The sequence below is a fragment of the Lathyrus oleraceus genome, chromosome 7, assembly GCF_024323335.1.
Source record: "Lathyrus oleraceus cultivar Zhongwan6 chromosome 7, CAAS_Psat_ZW6_1.0, whole genome shotgun sequence".
Taxonomy (NCBI): Eukaryota; Viridiplantae; Streptophyta; class Magnoliopsida; order Fabales; family Fabaceae; genus Lathyrus; species Lathyrus oleraceus.
In genome coordinates this window covers 242,193,622-242,203,157 of record NC_066585.1, presented here as the reverse complement: position 1 = coordinate 242,203,157, position 9,536 = coordinate 242,193,622, and the positions used below count along the sequence as shown (strand labels likewise).

Below are 9,536 nucleotides of genomic sequence, written 5' to 3'. Positions count from 1 at the left end.
CAACGTACATGATCTTCAGTTGAACCATGATGTTGAATCTTTTGACGCTTCCGTTGACCAGTACCATATGCATTCATTGTTTCTGTGAAAAAAGTGAATGCTAATCCCATCTTTCTTAGCACCTGGAAGATTTTCAGGATGTTTATAGCAGATGCCTTGGTCTCCTTCCAATGTTGGTATGAACTCGTCGATAAACATGTGAGGATTTGTATTACCAACACCGCGTTTAGACGCCAAATGGTCCAATAATTCTGATCAGCTGAAGAGAGTGTAGTTCTTTGGAAGCAAGTTCAGATACAGGGGTCTTGTTGTTCATTAAGTTTTTCTACTAAACTGTCACTATCTTTTTGCTGAACCAGAGCATCATTCTCACATGAAACCCTTGATGAATAATCAGCATTTATCAAATTTTTCTGAGTATCAGCAGTGAAAGAAACATTGCCACAAAACTTATTTTTCACCTGACCATTTGGATGATTATTCAATGCATTGTTAGAACTTAAAGAACATCTATTTCCAATAACATTTGTTGCCACATTCTCCTCCTTAGCAATGACACCAGCATTCAGATTGGCAGAAGGTGTTGCCTGAGAAAATAGTGGAAGAATAGTAACTCCTGCATGGCCTCCTATGACAGGTACATTCACATCGGCAACTGGAACTTTAGCTTTCCCAGCATAGAAAGTTTTGCATCGATGTTTTTGAAAAGGAGGTATGAATTGAATTAAGGAGAGCTCGTTGAAGCTTGAGAGACGCCGACGTTTACTGCGAGGACGCTTTGTCGGGATCAATGGTAACTCAAAGTTGGAGTTCTCATCTGAGGAATAACTACTGCTTTCGAAAACTGAAACTGGGTTGTAGGTTTGGCATTGGAGCAAATTTGTTCCCTTGAAAGAGAAGTTTTGGATTGGAATAGTTTTGCCATATTTAGCTCCAGCAGTCTTTTTAAGCTCGAATTAACAATATTTCTTCGATCAATATCAGAAAGTTCAGAAGCAGAGAAATTGTTCACAAGATTTGGTTTCTCATTTTGAGTTTCGCCGCACAAATCAAACGATGGTACTGAGAAAACACCAAGAGATGGCTCTTCAATGTGTTTGAATTGATCATTCCAATCTTGTTCCACAACATCAGTTTCCACGTCATCATCAAGTGGAAAATAAAAAAACAACAACATCACCAAGAATCTCCTCCGACACACCGTTAAAATTGTTGTCGAAAAACCAACAGTTCTTCATATTAACATTATCCGGAACTGAACTGGAAGTTTAAACGGCGGTGGCGGTAGAGTGAATAATGAAGAGATGAGGAAGCACTTATCTACTGCTGCACTTGATTGATGATGCTGAACTATTTTCTCTATGAATGTCAAGAGCCATTTGACAGAGTTTCTCTGCTTCATTAAATTGCAAAGTTTGAACATTAGCTTCAGCCGGATACCGACAAGTTTCGCCATGTCTTGGGTCTGTACCTCTTGTGTTCTTTTGCTTTTCCAACCAATGAAATTAGATCAAGCATTAATAGCAGGCAGCAACTGTCACTCCAGAGCCAACACTATGCAACTGATGTGTTTTATGATTCCGCGGGAATACCTTCATCAGGTTGGCCAAATATTCTAAGATTCCGGTCCATTGATGCAACTGCCAGGTATTTCGAATCTGGACCAAATATTACACATGTGGATGTCCCTGTTAACAAATCATCTTGGGAGAAGTTGTAAACCTCCTCTACCTCATTAGTAACTTTCTTGCTAGTGTAGCTTTGTTTTCCTCCTAGTGGAAGCCAGAAAGCTGAGTTTTCTGTACCTTCTTTAGCATGCTTTAAAGCAAATCCTGGTCTTAGAAATTCTGCAACCTTTGCTGCTAGCTGCTGCTGTTCAATGGAACACTGATTCCCATGCCAAGTGAAAATTGTAGAGCCAGATTGCAGGACAAAACATTCGGTAGAATTCAATGACGATGGCACAGCATCAACCTGCACTGCTTTATTGTTATGGATGGAAGTTCCAGAAATTCGGATAAGCGCGGTAGATTCTTCAGTGTATGTCTCATCTGATAAACCTTTGTATGCTACAAATTCTTTATATCCCGTGCTCAAACCTCCCTTACGGACTACCATGGGTTGGAAAAGAGCAACAAATTGTGGTGACTTTTTACCTTCGAATATGCGACCCTGAACAGGTCTACCCTTCAAAGAGTTGGACATTGTATTAGCCAATTTCAAAGCCAGTGTTTGGTCCTCCTCAATGCTGTCTTTGCCAAACCAGCAGCACAAGAAGTAATCTTCTTTCCTCTCACCAGAATGGTATGTGTACAGTACAATGTAACAATCTCCACTATGAAATTTGCCAATGTCATCCTTCGGCAATGAGTTCTTAGCACTTTCATTGATTCTCCATACCTCCATCCTTCCACCTTCTTCAAGCAAATGTGGAATTTCCTCATTTACTGGGGTACTTTTTGTCATTCCTTTGACACCCATCCCTTGTTGCTTTAGCAATGCTGTAACTTTTCCCTTTCCCTCATCGGTGACAGGACCAGCAGATCCTGATGGCCAAGAATCAAAGTTGGACTTAAACGAACGTGTCTCGTAACCTTGAGTAATCCTTGTTATCCTTGTAGATTTTGGTCTACTTTGGCTTGAAACAAAACTCCTCAGCTGCCTGGCAAACTGCTTTTCGTTCTTCCACTTGTGTTACCCGGACAAACCAAATAAATATCTCAGCACCACAGTCCAGTAAATAGCATCTGTTATTCTCCAAAAGTGATTTAGAAAGTTCATCTTCCATGGACTTGACTTCACCATTAATGATACTATACAACTGAGCAGGAATTGCCTCTGGAATGATATCATCCTCACTGATCACCTTTTTTGCAATGGAAGTAAAACCACCCAAAGAGGACCCAAAATTCACCTGAATCTGACTCAGTGTCTAACTTTCCATCATCAACAATTGCAACATCACATTTCCCTTCATGATATTTTTATTTCAGAAACTGTATAATTTCCAAAGCCTTGGCTCTTTCCTGAATGTTGGAATTTGCACCATTGAATTGATAAATCTTACTATCGGTGTCAAGAATGAACACATCATCATGGTTCAATGAAGACCTTGCAAACGGGACCTGTTTCAATCTGACAACTCTTTTCCCTCTGCATACATACAAACGTGTTTCAAACTCCCCCTCTTCAGGTTTTCTAAATCCAGATGCAACACCCCCCTCTAATGGTATAATACATGGCCTAAAATATGACAAAAAATTGTTAGACTCGTGTCCTTGAATCTCTCTGTGTTGCACAGCTCGTCCTCCAAGAGCTGTGTCAAGTTCAACAGCTTTAATGGCGGCTGTTCCAGCCTCATCCTGACTTGTATCCTTTCCAATCCAGAAGTGTAAATCATAAAAATAAGCACCTCCTTTGCCTTGTGATGTCTGCAAGACAATGTATGAATCTCCCATGTAGAATTTCCCATATTCAGATTTGGGCAATGGAACCGATTGAAAATTCTCAATCCTCCACATTTCAGTTCCTAATCTTTGACCCACTCCATGGAATGTAGGATCCAAAACCTTTGTAGTGTTAGACATAGCTAGATGCTCTAATTTCAAGAACATCACCCCAATTTCCTTTTGAAGCATAAATATTTGACAATAACACATGGGAACCGTCGTGGTCAGGCTGAAGCTGGATGATGATTTGGCATATTAATTGGAATTAGTTTTTGGTAGTTTTGGAGTGAGTTCGATTTGGTCCCAATGTCCATTCTGTAAATTTGTAAGCTTAGAAAAATCTCATGATTTGTAATGAGCTTAGAAAAATCTCATGATTTGTAATGAATATAACACTGGATGTGAATGAAAATGGGTGTCCTTGTAGCAAAACATAGTTGTTCTTTGCCTTAGAACTTCCAAGTATTCATGTGAGATACTTTTAAAATTATGAACTAATCATATACCGTGCGAATGAATGACAATGATTGAATGAATGTGAGAAGGTCCTTGGTCATGAATGAATGATTGGAATATGAATGATTATGTAGGAATCTTTAAACATGAATGAATGGAAAATCTCAATGTGAAATGAAGAAAACATGAATGCAAATTTAAAAATGTGACAAATGTAAAAATATGAAATAGTAAACATGAACATGAATGAATGATATGAAGGTGAATGAAGAAAGAATGCAAACGAGTGATTGATGGGGAAAAATTTTCAGGGCCAAAATCGGGGTATGACAATATGTACCTATACGATCCACACCAGGCAACATACACACCTGAAAGCTCAACATATAACCCCCAACAACATTGTCAGACCGACTACACACAATCCCCTATCCGTCAAACTTTTCGTTCCACAAACACACAAACATACAACCCTAACATGCCATACACCCAACCACAATACCAATAGCATACCCTGTACCACCACTAACAACTAGATCATCCACCAAAGACCCAACATCTCTTCGCACCCAACGCATCACCCTACCAAAGCCGCCATAGCCAAAACACTCAACGATCATTTAACACCAACCGTCCCTCCTCCTACCATAGCCAAGAAGCCCAAACATCTCAAAACCGAAACCTTCAACAACCCTATCTCTACCAAACACCACAACAATCTTTCCAATCTTTCCTCGACGCATCATTCACACCAATGTCTCCCTTCAATCGTCCCGGTCGCCCTCCAACAAGTCAAACACAACCCAACTGTGAGCAAATTCTTTACTTTGAATAAATTTTGAATGATAGCAAATTGTGTGATCATCATCCAAATGTTGGTTGTGCATTATCTTACATGATTCATTTGTGTTTTTATCCCATACTATTGTTTCATGACTGTACATAAAGATCCACATTGATACATCTCTTGAAAAGAACTCATAAAAACTATTTTGTATCAGTATGTATCAATACATACTCCTATGCATCGATCCATAACATATGTTGAAAACCACAAAACACTTTTGTTCAGTATGTATCGATCCATACGAGTCATGTATCGATACATGGACAGGCAAAATGCTCTATGGATCGATCCATACGAGCCTTGCATCGATCCATGTTAGTTGAAATGATCCATGTATCAATACATACGCATTTTGTATCGATCCATGCTTACATAAACTCTCCAAAAATTCATCAAACTTACAGTATGTATCGATACATAACTTCATGTATCAATACATAAGTCTGTTTTATGTACTAAGAACTTATGTTTTTCATATATAAGTAGCATGTGTGACAGCAGTGAAAGGGACGAATTCTGAGAGGGAAAAATAGTTGAGACACCAATCAAAGGAGTGTGTAGCAGCAATTGTTTGAGCAATTAGAAACCTGAAAGAGACTTCATCTTCTCCATCTTCTCAATCTCTTTTCTTCAAGAACATCAACACATAATCATTCTTGTTCTTTGGATTAAAAGATCAACGAGATTACGTTCAGTGGTACGATCAAGGATCTAGCTGAGGTTTTCAGTGGAACGATCGAGGATCTAGCTGAGTTGAAGATTGAAGGGGGTTTCGAGGAAAAACCTACTGGTTTGTCCTTCAAGAACTGGAGTGTTCTTGCGAGTTTGTTAGTCACGTTTGCAGAACAGATTCAGCCGCAGCGTTGCGTTTGGAAATCGGGGGATTTCGCAAACAGGTCGTGGAACCGGTGAATTGTTTGCAATTTCTTGCAGGAAATTCTTGATCGAGCTCAGATCAAGTGAAGGTTTTATACAAGAAGAAGATCTTGGGATTTAGAATTCTGTCTGTGTATTGAAACCTTGTATCAACGAATTCGGCATTATTGATAATTACAGTTCTCAATTTCATTTGAAATTGAGAGGGAGACGTACCCACACGCGAGGACGACGTTGGGAACTTCCTTACCAAATCTCTGCGTATCGTATTCTTTCCTTATCTCTCTTTACGTTTTCAACAGTTTCGCAATTTCAGATAGTGTGTTGTGGCTGCACTTTTTGCGATACAATAGTGGCAAGAAAACTTCTTTAACTAAAGTCCACTGTTGTTCATTATTGATCACATACACACCAACTGTTTGACAAAACTGTTAGCTGAATTTTATTCATTGGATTTAGGATTTAGTGATAAGTGCATTCAATTTGATAAGATTCTAGTGTTGATATTTTCTGTCATTCTAATTCAAAATCCAGCAATAAATTCGCATGTCCGGTTTTCTAGTAGCGGTTCAGAATAGACGGAAGTCGATTCGGGACTGAAATTTTCCGCTAAGTATCAATAGCTCTGATAAAACTTTAAATCCATTTATTTTCAAAGAGGTGATCTATTCACCCCCCCCCCCCCCTCTCGATCACTAGCCACACCGTCTAACAAGTGGTATCAGAGCGCCGGTTCGCTGGTGCTCTGTGGCTGCCTGTAACAGTATGGATTCTGAACCAAAGGGGGCGTATAATAGAGCGCCTATTTTCAACGGTGAAAATTACGGCTACTGGAAAGACTGCATCCGAGTTCATATAAATTCTGTGGATAGGCTAGTATGGGCTGCCATTGAAAATGGTCCTTTTCAAATTACTATGACAAATGCGGCTGGCGCCATAGTTCCTAAACCAGAAGCTGATTGGAATGAGAAAGATGAGAAAAAGTGGTCGTGTGATTGGAAAGCTCAAAATATGCTAATTTCAGCACTTGGTGTTGATGAGTATTATCGAGTATCTCATTGCACGACAGCTAAAGAAATGTGGGATGCTTTAGAAGTTGCCCATGATGGTACTACTGAAGTAAAACAGTCCCGCATTAACACTCTCAATCAAGAGTTTGAGCTCTTTCGCATGAAATAAGGAGAATCTATCTTCGACATGCAAAAGAGATTCACTCATCTCACTAATAGGTTGAATGCACTTGGAAAAACTGTTTCCAATGAAATTGCTACTAATAAAATTCTGAGGTGTCTTAGCAGGGAGTGGCAACCTAAAGTAACAGCAATTAAGGAAGCAAACGACCTTACGAGACTTACAATTACAACTTTGTTTGGAAAGCTGGAAGAACATCAGCAAGCATTGGAAAGTCTTGAAAAATATGAGAACAAAAGTAAGAAGGAAAAGGAGAAGAAAAGAGACAAAGAGGGAGAGAAGAAGCCAATAGCTCTTGTGGCCTCTAGCTCTAAGTCCTCACGAAAAGAGCAAAGTGACAATGATTCTAGTAGTGACAAAGATTCGGATGATGAGGAAATGGGACTGTTTGTAAGGAGATATAATAGATTCATTCGAAAGAATGGAGTCAAGCATTCCGACAAAAACCTCATGAAGTTTCGAAGACAATCTACAAATGCGAAACAGGAAGAGAATAAGAAGAGTAGAGGAAGAGGATCTTGTTTTAATTGTGGTAAATCTGGACATTACAAAACAGACTGTCCTATGAAATATAAGGATCAAAGAAAAGCTTCACCAAAAGGGTACAACAAACAAAGAAGAGCTTACATTGCATGGGAAAGTGATAGTGATTCATCAAGCACACAAAGCTCAAGTGATAGTGATGAAACCGCAAATCTGTGCCTTATGGCTCACACCAAAAATTTGTCCTACCACAAGAAGAAAAGCAATGACAAAAAGGTAAAACAAGCCTATTACAATAATTTCTCTTCTATGTCTTTTTCTGAACTGAAAATAGCTTTTAAAAAACTGCATAACGAAGTTGTAGATGCTTTTAAAAGACTATCTTCCGATAAACAAATTTTTTCATTTCTGGAAGGTAAAGTATACAAAGCTGAAAATGATTTAGAAGCGTTAAAAGCTAGTATTGCAGAAAATTCAAAAGATATTGACATTGATGGATGTAGTAAAGTTAGGTATTGTGACGCTTGTCATATTTGGTAAAAAGAGGTAAACACTCTCAAGGTCAAATTAGAAAAAGCGTTACAACCTAAGGTTACTTATCCCGTTGACTCTAGGTTGTTTAAGAAGTCGTTAAATCCACCATATGCAAAATACTCTTTCATTCCAAAGGATTTAATGAACAAGAATAAACAACCACATCATCATGGTTTATGTCATTATTATTGTCGTGCTGGCCATACCATTGAGAAATGCAAGTTTAGAAGATTTCTTGTTCCTAAAGGCATTTATCAATGGATGCCAAAAGGCAACCATGTTAGCACTTACCCACTTGGACCCAATGAAAATTGGGTACCAACCTCTCTCGTTTGATATTGTAGGATGAGTGTCTTGCTTCCGTAGATAGAAGATGGTTTCTTGACAGCGGTTGCTCAAGGCACATGACCAGTGACATATCGCTTTTCATAGACTTCAAAGCAAAGAAGAAGGGATATGTTACTTATGGAGACAATAACAAAGGAGCCATACTCGGCAAAGGTAGTGTAGGTAATCCCTCTACCACTACTATTTCTAATGTCCATCTAGTAGAGGGACTTAAACACAATTTGTTAAGCATAAGTCAATTGTGTGACAAGGGCTATAAAGTATCTTTCACAAAAACTTGCTGCATAATTGAACATGCTGAACAGAACGTCGTGTTTAAGGGTGTAAGAGTAAACAATATCTATATGCTTGATCTTTTTGATGTATCTTTAACAAGTACTAAATGTCTAGTTACCTTGAATGATGATTCTTGGCTTTGGCATAGACGTTTAGCGCATGTTAATTTCGATTTGCTTAATAAGATTGTATCTAAGGATCTAGTAGTCGGTCTTCCAAAAATAAAATTTTCAAAAGACCACCTATGTGACGCGTGCCAAATGGGAAAACAAACAAGGGTCTCTTTCAAATCTAAAAATGTAATTTCAACTTCACGACCCCTTGAGCTTCTCCATATGGATCTCTTTGGACCTTCTAGGACAAAGAGCTTAGGTGGAAATTATTATGGTTTTGTAATTGTTGACGACTATTCTAGATTTACTTGGACTATATTCCTTCATAGCAAAAATGAAACTTTTTCTGCTTTTAAGAATTTTGCAAATCTGTCCCAAAACAAAATGAATTCCAAAATAGTTACAATCCGTAGCGATCATGGTGGTGAATTTCAAAATTATCACTTTGATAAGTACTGTGACAAGTATGGTATTGAGCATAATTTTTCAGCTCCTCGAACTCCACAACAAAATGGCGTTGTGTGTAACACCTCAAAATTTGCTCTCCTCTCTTGGGACTAGCATAACATATTGCATATCATTTTTAGGTCATTAGGCATTGCATATTGCATATCATGTGGTTACATTGTGCAAGTCATACTCACAAGTCTTGATCAGAAGATGAGGAAGGCAAAGTGTAAGCTAGGGTTTCATTGGACTGGTCATTAATCATCTGAGGATGTGGAGGTTCAAATTAGGGTTTCATGGTTCTCAAGGATATTGGTCTTCATCTTGCTTGAAGTGATTCATCATCATCATCATGGTTTGATTTCATCAAGTGTTGAAGCATATTTCTTGAGATTAGGGTTTTGACCATTGGTCAACCCTAATCAGTTGCATTGGGCCAATCAGGGCATGATCAGGAGATGGGGTCTATGATGGATATGGGGATCATCCCATGGTTTTATTGAGATTATTGAGGCT

General features: G+C 38.6%; 1 pseudogene; it reads right to left on the bottom strand.

The window, feature by feature from the left end:
- Window positions 1-1,493: 1,493 nt before the first annotated feature.
- LOC127101971 (villin-3-like) lies at window positions 1,494-3,845 on the bottom strand (annotated as a pseudogene).
- Window positions 3,846-9,536: the final 5,691 nt, after the last annotated feature.